This window comes from Acipenser ruthenus, chromosome 3, assembly GCF_902713425.1.
Source record: "Acipenser ruthenus chromosome 3, fAciRut3.2 maternal haplotype, whole genome shotgun sequence".
Taxonomy (NCBI): domain Eukaryota; kingdom Metazoa; phylum Chordata; class Actinopteri; order Acipenseriformes; family Acipenseridae; genus Acipenser; species Acipenser ruthenus.
The window spans coordinates 9930902-9945167 of NC_081191.1; the positions used below are offsets into that span (position 1 = coordinate 9930902).

Sequence of the window (14266 nt, forward strand, 5' to 3'; positions counted from 1 at the left end):
TGGCTGAAGTGGGATTTGAACCGGGGACCTCCTGGTTACAAGCCCTTTTCTTTAACCACTGGACCACACAGCCTCCTAGTATAGTCAAGGCAAAAAAAAGAGCAATCAATAATTCAATCACAACACATTTAAAGCATTGTGTCGGTAACAACTTTGAGTGATGGCAGAATAAAAATAGTTTACAGCCATTACCAGCAGGGCACAAATGTGTAGCAGTTCACTTTCTCTGAACTGGACGAAATAACTTGAATTCAGTTTGGATTGTCTTGTTCCACAGTTTCTTCTTTAACCGAATCCTCTTCCTCTCGCTCATCTTCATCTTCCTGAAAATGAAGATTAAAAAAATTAATGTTGATATTGAAGTGCTACTTTGTTGACAAAATAGTTCCTGTCAACCAGTAGTCCTAGGTATGCATGTTTAAGAAAATTGATTCACATAGGAGGCTGTGTGGTCTGGATAGGAGGCTGTGTGATCTGGATAGCAGGCTGTGTGGTCCAGTGGTTAAAGAAAAGGGCTTGCAACCAGGAGGTCCCTGGTTCAAATCCCAGCTAACTCACTGACTGTGTGACCTTGAGCAAGTCACTTAACCTCCTTGTGCTCCATCTTTTGGGCAAGACATTGTTGTAAGTGACTCTAGCTGATGCATAGTTCACACATCCTAGTCTCTGTAAGTCGCCTTGGATAAAGATGTCTGTAAAATAAACAAATAATAATAATAATAATATAGATAAAAGTATGAAAAATCCAAGGATAGAAAGCTGCCATTCGGCACCAATACTAGCTGAGCTTTTTACATGCAAGACAATGGGACATAATGAGAGTAAATTATAGATTGGAATAAATGCTTTTGCCCCATAGTTTCATATCTGAATGTTAACCTTCAAGACAGTGTGCCTCTTCAAGACAGTGTGCCTTTTTATTTTTGAGGAGATACATGAATTCAGAAACCTTTGTATTTACACATGTTTCACCCATCCTACTAATATTAGTAATCCTTAGATCAAATGGCTACCTTCTTCGGTTGACAACTGAATAAATCAAGTTACGAATCTGCTGATATTTAAATATCAGAAGTCACAGTTTTTTGGCAATTTAAGTAGAAGGCATTTAATTTATAAGATTTTTCCTTGCAAGAGCCTTGTCATTGTCTTAAAATTACTTTTGATAAGTGGCCCTCACTGAAAAGTGTTTCACTTTTTTGAACCCAATACTTTTACTTCACGATCTGATAAAAGGATATAAATCTAACACCAGGCACATTATGTGCTGCTACACCGTATTTTTGTGCCATCCACAATATCTTTCTGACAAGTCTGCCAATTTTCCAATTACTTGTAGCACCATATGTTATCTGAAGATCAGTCAGGTCCAAAATAGGAAACATGAAAATGTCAGACAGCAGCATGCTAACAATCTTATAAAGCTCTAACTCAGAGAGTTTTACTCATAATTTACTGCCTATCCCTCGGGAGCACATGGTATAAATGGAGTGACATCACACTGCCGGTTTCCATAGGGATGATAGGTGCCCTGTATCCAACACAAAGAAGATTCCAGCAGAAGTTCAGTTGCTACCATGAGATATGACAGACTTTAAAATACCTAAGGTTTTAGCAATAACTATCCAAATCATAGTGATAGCAAACACTTAAGAAATTAATATCTACAGAAAAGTCTTCTCTCTGTTTGTTTTCATGTTTTACATTCAGAATGAATGTAGAATATGCAGGCCGTAAAAAATATACTAGAATGTGTTTCTTATTGCAGTGATTTTTAGGGATTCAGGCATTTGCAGAATAACTTAAATCTAACTACCATTGATAAGTGGTATGTAGTCATGAATAAGGCTGCCAAGGCAGTGGCCAGTTAGGCTGCTGTCATCACCCAAGTACAAAATCTTAATAACATTCGCTGCTTATGTTCACTGGGTGAAAAGTGGTGACTGGCTAAACAGAGGGAAGAAGGTTGTCCCTTTGATGTTGATCTCTGGTCCTTCTGTAGTCAGTATGTGGCTGCAGTGTATCTAGATCATGCTTCCTCCTGCAGCAATGTTGGTGCTTTGATTGAAACGAGCACAGTACTGTGGGAACAGAAAACCAGCATTTTTGCAGAAGAGAGCATGATCTGGATACACAGCAATCCTCTGAGGAAAAATATCTTTCCACTGGCAAACATTCAACATAGATCAACATTAATCAAACAAACAATTCTTGTTTGGTCCATGTCGGTCTGGTGTGGACTGACCCTTGCCTTACAGCCATGTCTAGTTTTTAATTGATATTATAAGCAGAGCGTTTAACAGCACCAAGACCTTTATCATTAGGTTGAAAGCAGATACACATTTGCTTTGATCAATAGCAGATTTTGAACATTGCCACTGTGCAGCAGAAAGGCAGCTGTTTGTTTTCCAGTGAATGGGATCTCTGGCTACATGGATCATTTTCATACTGACAGCCTTGACAGCCTGAAATTTGCCTTATGAAGTATTTTGAAGCAGCCATCAGGAAAATGCACCCTCTGGGATTTTGTATAGTTGACAGTACTGCCTTTGTTGTATATCTCCATTGTTTCTCATTGGGGGGGGGGGGGGGGCAACACACTTGCTATACAATTCACCTTTAAAAATAAGTTATTAATTAGCCTCACCACTCACCATTGAAATGGTAAAAGACGACATCTGAACTAATCATATGAAAACATTTTGATTTTTCTGTTACAAGTTGAATTTTGTAAATAAGAAAAGCCAATAGTGATGTTCTCTCAGGAGAAGAAAAAATATTATGAAACCCTAGGTGGCAATAAAGTTCTATTCCATGTTTTTCAGCAACCAACAGTATTGTGGCACTTCAGCTGCTGATCTGCATTCTCAAGTTGATAAAGCTACCCCCTCCCACAATCAACTTCATAAACAAGGATTACAATAAAAGTACAAATAATTTAAAATGTACCACTATTTAATTGTTATTGGCGTTACAATTCTTTATCTTACCTATGCTCAACTAGCCACTGAAGCGGAACAGCGAGGATGGAGAGTTCGGGTTTACCCAGTGGAAGTGGGTTGTCGAGGATTTGTGGCACACTCTACAACCCGGTTTCTCAGAGACGTCGGATTCAGTGGCCAAGAGTTGCGTCGCACAGTGAAGAACTTATCTGAAGCAGCAGAGAGGAGCAGCAACTGGCTGTGGTTGAGACGGAAAGATTCTGGCTGGGGACAGGTAAGTAAGCTGGGCTGAGTTGAGTGGGGGACGGAGGGGGGTGATGCTGGGACGCCAGAATCACCGTCGAGCCCTCTTGAGGTGTCGTGGGCTAGTCGACGAAACACTGAGGATGGAAGGTGCCCACTTGAAAACCCCAGAGATGTACCCTACTTAGCTCAATCCAGACGGTTGTCATGCTGATGCGCTGGGGAGGCCGCACTTTGGTTGATCCCCGGAGCCAGCATCGCAGCCGTTGTGTGTGCTGATGCGCCAGGGAGGCAAAATAAGCTGATCCCTGGAGCCAGCATTACACTTCAGCCATTAACACCAGACAGAAGGATATCTACATCATCATATGGAAGGAAACGTAAATGGATGGAGACGCATATGGATCATATTAGTTTACTGTAAAGCTACGTCTTAGTTGGTGCTTATCTTGGCGAGAGCCGAGTTCAAATCAGCATGAAGTTTTAACATCTACTCTCGTGTAATGGAAATCATGAAGATCTGGATACGTCCAGTGACTGCTGTGAATAGTGCAGCTGGCAACAAGGGAAAGACCTTGTGACAGCCTGGAGAGACAGCTGACAGGAGGAAAGAGACCCCATTGGGGCTGGTAAGGGTTAGCTACCCTTGTCGGCAGTATCCAGCTCTGTGTTTACAGGATGCTGGAGACACCCGCCCAAGGCTTCTAAGAAATTAAAGAGAAAAATACCCCTAGAGTCTGCGAGAGCGGGGGCGGAAGATGACTCAACGTTGGACAACACGGTTAACGACTTAGGAACGGAAACGGATATGAGTATGGAGAGTACTTCACAAAAGACTAGTTCAAGATCTGCAGTTAACAAAGACATGGAACTCCAGGTTTGTGTCTGCGGCTGGAGCAAGGCGACAACTGTCAGGGGTTTGAAGATTCATCAAGGGAGAATGAAATGCTTGAGGGAGAAGGGACAAGGGCCTCGCATTGATCAGTACTTCTTACGAAGTCAGTCAAGTCAGTCGAATGAAATCCAGCGACAGGAAGCAAACCACAGTTCGCAGGATATCAGCACCCCTGTCATAGATGTGAGGAGGACTTGCATGGACACAGTTAGTGATGAACCTAATGATCCTTGTGAACCCGGTCAGACAAACCAGCATAAGAGAGAAAAGAACCTCAACGGGCACAAGCCTGGAGTTAAATGGCCAAGAGCTTGTGAGAAAACTGCATGGGACACAGTAAACACAGATCTCTGCGTTGCATTGGAAAGATTAAGTGGAACAGTTGAAAAGAAGCTGGATAAATTTGGGGACATCATCTACGCATATGGAAGTGAGAGGTTTGGAGTTGAAAATAGGAAGGAAAAAGTACAAACTATTCCTGGAAAGTCTAGACGGCAGCAGGAGATTGAACGCTTAGTTAGAGAAAGGAGACAGCTGAGGAACCAATGGAGAAGAGCAGAACAAAGTCAGAAGGAGGGACTCAATCTCTTACAAAGGGTCATAAAAGATAAGCTTGCAACATTGCGCAGAGCTGAGCGCCTACGGAAACGCTACAAAAAGAAGGAGCGTGCGAGAGCTAACTTTTATAAAGACCCATTCAAATTTGTAAAGAAGTTATTCACCAGTGAGAAGAATGGCACACTAAAAGCATCTAAGGTTGAGCTGGAGAGATATTTGGAGGAAACACATACAGATTCAAAAAGGCAGGAGCCTATGTCAATTCCGTCAGACATCCCACCTATCAATCCACCAGAATACCAAATGGAGGACTGTGCACCTAAGTGGAAAGAAATAGAGCAAGCTGTGAAAAAAGCAAGGGCTTCATCATCTCCAGGGCCTAATGGAGTTCCGTACAGAGTGTACAAGAGTGCTTCAGGAGTTCTACGAATTCTGTGGAAATTGATGAAAGTGGCATGGGAAAAACAGGTTGTACCAAGAGCATGGCGCCGAGCAGGTGGAGTCTTTATACCTAAAGAAAAAGATTCTACAAGCATCAGTCAGTTTCGTCCCATTTCCCTATTAAACGTAGAAGGCAAGATTTTCTTCAGCATTATTGCTCAGAGATTGTCAGCTTACCTATTAAAGAACTGCTTCATTGACACTTCAATACAAAAAGCGGGCATTCCAGGTTTCCCAGGTTGCTTAGAACACATCAATGTGATCTGGCAACAAATTCAATCAGCTAAAAAGGAGAGGAAGGAGCTCCATGTGACATTCCTGGATTTGGCTAATGCATATGGTTCAGTGCCACATGAACTACTTTGGGCAGCATTTGATTTTTTCAGTGTACCGATGACAATAACAAATTTAGTGAAAGCCTATTTTGGAGATTTGCAATTCAGTTTTTCAACTTCAGAATTCAGCACTACATGGCAATGCCTAGAGGTTGGAATAATGGCAGGATGCACCATTTCTCCACTGGCTTTTACCATGGCAATGGAAGTAATCATTAGGGCATCAAAATGGGTAGTAGGAGGAGAGCGCTTGGCTTCTGGAATGCGACTACCACCAATTCGAGCATACATGGATGACATGACAACCATGACTACAACAGTAGCCTGCACTAATCGATTATTGGGCAAATTAACCAATAACATTGAATGGGCACGAATGCAATTCAAGCCCACTAAATCAAGGAGCATCTCTATAATTAAAGGCAAAGTAGTAGATAAAACATTCTTCATTAATGGTGAGGCAATACCAACAGTGTCTGAGAAGCCAGTGAAGAGTCTTGGGAGATGGTACGACGGGGATCTAAAGGACACAGTTCGTGTGGGAGAAGTTAGACAACAAGCAGTGGAAGGGTTGAAGAGCATAGACAGCTGCGCTCTACCAGGTAAACTAAAACTCTGGTGCTTTCAGTTTGGTCTACTGCCGAGGTTGCTGTGGCCACTGACTGTGTACGAGGTTTCTTTGACAACAGTAGAGAAGCTGGAAGCTTTAATCAGTTCATACATCAGGAAATGGTTGGGAGTTCCACGCTGCCTCAGCAGAGTGGGACTTTATGGTAAAGGAATACTGCAGCTACCAGTCTCTGCTCTAACCGAGGAGTTTAAGTGCGCCAAGGTCAGACTGGAAATGACATTAGTAGAGTCACGCGATAAATGCGTAAGGGAGGCAGCACCTGTGTTGAAAACTGGAAGAAAGTGGGCGGCAAAGAAAGCTGTGGAATATGCAAAGGCTGCCCTTCGAATTGGTGATATCATGGGGCAAGTTCAGCATGGAAGAGGGGGTCTTGGTTTCAGTTCAACTCCTCCTACATGGCACAAGGCGGCCCCAGCTCAAAGAAGGAAGCTGGTAGTCAACGAGGTGCAAAAGCAGGAGGAGAGGATGAGGTGTATAAAGGCCATTTCCCAGGCCAAACAGGGAGAATGGATGAGATGGGAGAGTGTGGAACAACGCAAGATTGGCTGGCAAGACCTATGGTCAATGGAACAGAGCAGGATCAGTTTCCTCATCAGGTCAACATATGATGTTCTCCCATCACCACAGAACCTAAACCTCTGGGTAGGAGAGGATCCCTCATGTCCTTTGTGTTCATCACCTGCAACATTAAGGCACATTTTGACAGGATGTAAGGTGGCTCTTAGCCAAGGACGGTTTACTTGGCGCCATGACCAGGTGCTGCGATGTTTGGCCTTAGCATTGGAAGACAAGCGTAACATGACCAATAAGTTGCCACCTGTTCCATCAAAACATTACACACAAAAGACAACATTCCTCCGCCCAGGAGAGCAACCACCAAGAAAAGGTGTTAAAACCAATCCTCGCCCAGGACAACTGGAAGCTGCTAGAGACTGGAATATGCTGGCAGATGTTGGTCAACGGCTTATTTTTCCACCTGAGATTGCCACCACTAACCTTCGACCAGATATTGTCTTGTGGTCTGGATCAGCACGCCTTGTTCACCTGGTAGAGTTAACAGTGCCATGGGAGGACGCTGTAGATGAGGCGTATGAGAGGAAGAAACTGCGGTATGCTCAACTAGCCACTGAAGCGGAACAGCGAGGATGGAGAGTTCGGGTTTACCCAGTGGAAGTGGGTTGTCGAGGATTTGTGGCACACTCTACAACCCGGTTTCTCAGAGACGTCGGATTCAGTGGCCAAGAGTTGCGTCGCACAGTGAAGAACTTATCTGAAGCAGCAGAGAGGAGCAGCAACTGGCTGTGGTTGAGACGGAAAGATTCTGGCTGGGGACAGGTAAGTAAGCTGGGCTGAGTTGAGTGGGGGACGGAGGGGGGTGATGCTGGGACGCCAGAATCACCGTCGAGCCCTCTTGAGGTGTCGTGGGCTAGTCGACGAAACACTGAGGATGGAAGGTGCCCACTTGAAAACCCCAGAGATGTACCCTACTTAGCTCAATCCAGACGGTTGTCATGCTGATGCGCTGGGGAGGCCGCACTTTGGTTGATCCCCGGAGCCAGCATCGCAGCCGTTGTGTGTGCTGATGCGCCAGGGAGGCAAAATAAGCTGATCCCTGGAGCCAGCATTACACTTCAGCCATTAACACCAGACAGAAGGATATCTACATCATCATATGGAAGGAAACGTAAATGGATGGAGACGCATATGGATCATATTAGTTTACTGTAAAGCTACGTCTTAGTTGGTGCTTATCTTGGCGAGAGCCGAGTTCAAATCAGCATGAAGTTTTAACATCTACTCTCGTGTAATGGAAATCATGAAGTCCTTAGAGTATTAAAGACCAATTAGTAACATTTATTTTTTTTAATTTGTTTTATCTGTGTCAATTGACCATGATTACTAAAACCATTTTCAGGAAGGGAAAATGACTTGTTGTTGTTGTTTTTTTTTATTATTATTTTTTTAATTGTTATTGTCTGTTTTACAAATCTCCAGAAGGCAATCCACAAGAAAATAGCAGTTGCCGTTAGTTTCATGTAAAAGGTAATGGTTTGATGTGTGATGGTTAAATATTGACATTACCGATACAATCTGCTGTAACCTCAACTGTACTGTTTCCAAAAGCAAAACTAACATAGAATTAAACTCTATTTCTAAAAATGATGATTCCAGTTTAGTAAGCAATACAGACTGTAATAAAAAATAAAAAAAGTGTTCATAACGTTAGGTTATTATCATAACCCTGATTCCCTGAAATAGAAATACAACCATTACCGTATGGGTATTTAGCTCCTAAATACCTGAATCCTGAATATTATATATCAAAGCTGCTCTTTGAGTCTATGATGGAGTCATGGCTTGTCCCCGAGGGCACAAAAGGACTGCGCTCACAGATCTCAGTGTCATTTTTCCTTCAAGCCAGCTGCAATCATGGATGCAGCGACCTTGAACCCCAGAACAAGTAGCTAGGGTGAAAACATTTGAATAAAACCCTGGCATGATGCAAGTACAAATTGCGCTGTACAGTATGTACTGAAGCCACTGGCTTCACGTGGGGCACAAGGCCGCACCGCAGCGGGACATAACTAGCAACAGTCTGTAATACACACAAATAAATGTAAATAGAAACACTATTACAGCGATTGTGTCTTTTCGTTCACATAAAGTCAGAAAAAAACAACATATGAATCCAAATTAACATGTATTTATACTAAAGTAATACAAAAATGACTACAAAAGATTTAGAAGCGAGTAGTTTTTCGAGATTTACGATTATACTGTAAATCACTTTCACGAATCAGCCCTCAAATGTAGTCTCCCATCATGTTCTCGTTATACTGTCCTTCATTGACAGCTCATCCAGGAGCCTCAAAGCCGTGCTGCTCCATAATGGTAACAAGTACCCGTCTCTTCCCCTGGCTCACTCGGTGCACCTCAAAGAGGATTACAACAGCATCAAGACCTTGCTGGACGCCTTGAAGTATGATGAGTATGGCTGGGACCCCCGGAAGGTGCTGATGCCACCACTGCACATCAAATTGGGCCTTATGAAACAATTTGTCAGAGCTCTAGATAAGGAGTCGGCAGCCTTCAAGTACCTTCAAGACTTCTTCCCTAAGCTGTCTGAGGCAAAGGTCAAAGCCGGTGTCTTCGTCGGACCACAGATAAAGAAGATCCTGGAGTGCAATGAATTCCCCAAGAAGCTCACTAGTAAGGAGAAAGTGGCTTGGAACAGCTTTGTCGCAGTGGTTCGGGGCTTCCTGGGCAATCACAAGGCCGAAAACTATGTGGAGCTGGTTGAGACTCTGGTGAAGAACTACGGCACAATGGGCTGTAGGATGTCCCTCAAAGTCTATATCCTTGATGCTCATCTTGATAAATTCAAGGAGAACATGGGAGCGTACTCGGAGGAGCAAGGCGAGCGCTTCCACCAGGATATACTGGACTTTCAACGCCGCTACCAAGGACAGTATAACGAGAACATGATGGGAGACTACATTTGGGGGCTGATTCGTGAAAGTGATTTACAGTATAATCGTAAATCTCGAAAGATTACTCACTTCTAAATCTTTTGTAGTCATTGTTGTATTACTTTAGTATAAATACATGTTAATTTGGATTCATATGTTGTTTTTTTCTGACTTTATGTGAACGAAAAGACACAAATTCGCCCGTTTTCTCATTGGAAATAGGTAAATTTCAAAATATCACTGTCCTGGTCACAAAAGCAAAGCTTGTGGGGAATAATAGCCATTTTCTATAGTTTTGAGGCATAAGCAATTAGGAAATAACACTTACTACCCAGGAACCAAAAAAAAAAAAAAAAAATTGTTACACAGTGTTATCACATACACAATGTGTAAAAAATGTGTAAAAACACAATGTGAAATATATACTTATCTGAACAAAGCTCTCCAATCAGGTCAGTCTTGAAAGGAAAAATGGTGCCGAGATCTGTGTCTACAGTCCTTTTGATCCCTCGGGGGCGGGGTCATGACTGCGTTACAGGCTCAAAGAGCAGCTTTGGTATAAAGTATTTAGTATTCGGGTCTTTAGGAGGTAAACACCCATTCAGTAATGGTTACATTTCCTACTTGAAAGGGAGCCCTGCATTTGCCAAACACAAGATCAAGTTTAAACAATCGAGTTTAAACAATTTTCCATTTTTTTTCAATTCTGATTATCATATTCCTTAAAATTTAAGATGCCTTTGAATTTAAGACGCAGCCCAAATTTTCCAACCTCAATTTGAGGAAAAATAAAACATCAAATAAGATACAACCTCAATTACACATATAGGAAAACGACGTATGCTGTCACACAGAGCATTACAGTTATGGGCTGCTTCTCATTTTCAATCGTGATTACTCACACTTGTTTTTCTCCCTTTTCATGAACTGTGGTATTGCTTGGCATGTCGAAAAATACGGGGGTCTGATCAGCATTACCGATCTGTCCAAGCTCCTACTGTTTGTTGGAACAGAGCCTAATAATGAAACGCTGAACATGTAAAAGCATCTCTTTGAATTCCTCAGGAAGCTAATGATGCTTCTTTGAAAATGGCTGCCTGTATGTCATGGATGATTCGAGATCGGGCAGTGACGTCTTTGTTCATCTTTTTCTCAGCAGCAAGTCACATTGTTGTTTGTCTACTCGGGTATTCACATCTTTTGTTGCCGATTATAATACACACATCACTATACTCAAATTGAATGCAGGCCATTTGTTAGAAGAAAAAAAAATGGTTTAAAAAGTGTGTCTTAAATTCAAAGGAATACGGTAATCCAGAAACAATGGTCGTCGACTGAACGTGCATATAGAGAATCCTAGCAGCCTTTCCAATTTATGTACATCCAGTACACAAATTTTCAGTATCAGCTTCACTTCCAATTTCACGGTTTACCTAAGTGTAAAGTATTTATTCCCCTTTAATGTTTAGTTATTAGATTTAGCAAGGTGTCTGGTTTAATTCATTCCAGCTCTATGGTTTGAAGGGTACTGTATGTGATGAACTACAGGTATCATAAAAGATGCACTAGTAATGAAAACAAAATGTGAATACACAATTACTCAGTTAGTTGCGGTATCCTGCAGACTGTAGTAGTAAGCATTCTTGTTTCACTCCTCTACAGTTCAGAGTATAGGTACAAGTATATTGCCATTTGATGTATCAAGTGCCAGATGAGTTATATTGGATTCATGTTAGAATGCCCAATGCAGGTATCTTAATCTTTGTTCAAATGGGGGGTAACCGAGTGTACCCTGTCTTTGAGGTAACAACTTCTAGTTGGCAAACTTACACAGAGGTCCCTTTTTCAAAACTGTCATGAACAGTACAATGATGATGTGTTGGGTCCTGCTTTGTAGATAACATACTTTGATCAGCCAGTGTTACAAACAGCTCTCTGGACCATCAGTAAAAAACAAAACTCCATGCTTTACAGTAGGCTGAATAAGTTTCAATTAACTTGTGAGTAAACTCTTCTGCTCTAAATCGTTTGACAATCTGAGCATGGTAAAACAGACTCATCAGTTTCACAACATTTTGGTGGTGGTGGTGGTTGGAGTAAGTGTGCGTTTTGGGCTTACTTTCAATACTCATAAGAGACATCGACTTCAGGACCTGGCTACACTTGTTTTTTAAATTTTTTTGGAAGCATCAGTGCGTATAATTAAAAGTTAAAAGGGGATCTTAATGTCCAACATATAACAAAGCCCTTTTTGGAGGAAATAGGTTAAAAGATGTGATGAAACAAAACTGATTTTAAAATCTAGTAACATAATTTCCAGACATAGCTGCGCACCAGTGTAAAACGCGCTCCAATGCTTTCAATGCACTTTTTGTCATTCCTGCAATAAGTTTGTGATATTACACACTCCTATGAATAATGCACACTGTTTTACCAAACCCGGTATCAGTTGTTAACACTACATTCCTCTGCATATAAATAGCAACAAGCAGTATACAGTAGGATAACAACTCCGCCTCATCACAAGAAAGGGCAGATCAAGTTCAAAATCTGCAACACAGTACGGAGAGTCATGATTTCTAGAATTTTGTTTTGCGAAATATGGTAGAAAAACATTTTTACCTTAATAATCCTAATTTGCAATGAATAGTAAGGCTAGAGTTGAATTTTAATGTGAGCCTCCCTCGCTTTGTCATCTCTCTCACTTCAGGTATTGGTAACAGTGAATGCAACTTCTGGTTGAATGTATATTTTTTTACATTTTGCATTTAGTATGTCATGAAAAATACAACTCTGGTTAAATGGAGTTTTATACTGTCCATATTTTTTTTAATCACATTTGAAATCGAGTACAATACCATCAACATATATTAGGACTGGGACGAACACAGGATTTTCATGCTCAGATATTTGCTCATAATGTAAATATTTGTTCAGATATTTGACTTTTTGTAGCTGAACAAGCAAACAAAAACTGAAATTTAACTTTAAACACTTCAAATAAAACTAAATGTGGAAATGGTGTTGTAAAATGAAGGGGGAAAAAAACTCACCGTTTTGGTTCTCATTTATTACATTCCAATAACAGAAAGTCACAACAAAAAATATATCGTAGCGATCCTGGGAGGTGTGGGAGAATCAGGATAGTGTAAATGGCATGTGTGTGCATGCAGGGGGTTGCATGGTATGTGTGTGTGTGTGCAGGGAGTTGCATGATGTGTGTGTGTGCGGGGGGTTGGATTGCTGTGGTGTGTGCAGGGGTTGGATTGCTGTGGTGCGTGCAGGGGTTGTATGGTGTGTGTTTGTGCAGGGGGTTGGATTGTTGTGGTGCATGCAGGGGTTGCGTTGTTGTGGTGCATGCAGGGGTTGTATGGTGTGTGTGTGTGTGCAGGGGGTTGGATTGTTGTGGTGCGTGCAGGGGTTGCATTGTTGTGGTGTGTGCAGGGGTTGCATTGTTGTGGTGTGTGCAGGGGTTGGATTGCTGTGGTGTGTGCAGGGGTTGCATGGCGTGCGTGTGTGTGTGCAGGGAGTTGGATTGCTGTGGTGTGTGCAGGGGTTGCATGGCGTGTGTGTGTGCAGGGGGTTGGATGGCTGTGGTGTGTGCAGGGGTTGCATGGTGTGTGTGTGTGCAGGGGTTGGATTGTTGTGGTGTGTGCAGGGGTTGTATGGTGTGTGTGTGTGCAGGGGGTTGTATGGCGTGTGTGCGTGCAGGGGGTTGGATTGTTGTGATGCGTGCAGGGGTTGGATTGTTGTGGTGTGTGCAGGGGTTGGATTGCTGTGGTGTGTGCAGGGGTTGCGTTGTTGTGGTGCATGCAAGGGTTGTATGGTGTGTGTGTGTGCAGGGGGTAGCATGGTGTGTGTGTGCAGAGGGTTGGATTGTTGTGGTGCGTGCAGGGGTTGCGTTGTTGTGGTGCATGCAAGGGTTGTATGGTGTGTGTGTGTGCAGGGGGAAGCATGGTGTGTGTGTGTGCAGGGGTTGTATGGTGTGTTTGTGTGTGCAGGGGGTTGCATGGCATGTGTGTGTGCAGGGGGTTGGATTGTTGTGGTGCGTGCAGGGGTTGCATTGTTGTGGAGTGTGCAGGGGTTGTATGGTGTGTGTGTGTGCAGGGGGTTGTATGGTGTGTGTGTGTGCAGGGGGTTGTATTGTGTGTGTGTGCAGGGGGTTGGATTGTTGTGGTGCATGCAGGGGTTGCGTTGTTGTGGTGCATGCAGGGGTTGTATGGTGTGTGTGTGCAGGGGGTTGCATTGTTGTGGTGCGTGCAGGGGTTGTATGGTGTGTGTGTGTGCAGGGGGTTGCATGGTGTGTGTGTGCAGGGGGTTGGATTGTTGTGGTGCATGCAGGGGTTGCGTTGTTGTGGTGCATGCAGGGGTTGTATGGTGTGTGTGTGTGCAGGGGGTTGCATTGTTGTGGTGCGTGCAGGGGTTGTATGGTGTGTGTGTGTGCAGGGGGTTGCATGGTGTGTGTGTGCAGGGGGTTGGATTGTTGTGGTCCATGCAGGGGTTGCATTGTTGTGGTGTGTGCAGGGGTTGTATGGTGTGTGTGTGTGCAGGGGGTTGCATGGTGTGTGTGTGTGCAGGGGGTTGCATTGTTGTGGTGCGTGCAGGGGTTGCATGGTGTGTGTGTGTGTGTGTGTGTGTGTGTGTGTGTGTGTGTGTAGGGGAATTGGGTTGCAGGGATGGCACGAAAGACGTAGGGGCGGGGGGAGCAAGAGGATATAAGGGGTTGCGTGGAAAAGACCAGGAGATTGGGG

The 14266-nt window shown here is 43.2% G+C and overlaps 1 pseudogene; it reads right to left on the bottom strand.

Annotated features, from left to right (window-relative positions):
- Nucleotides 1-251: 251 nt before the first annotated feature.
- Nucleotides 252-14266, bottom strand: part of LOC117394161 (PHD finger protein 14-like) — a 133440-nt pseudogene continuing 119425 nt past the window's right edge.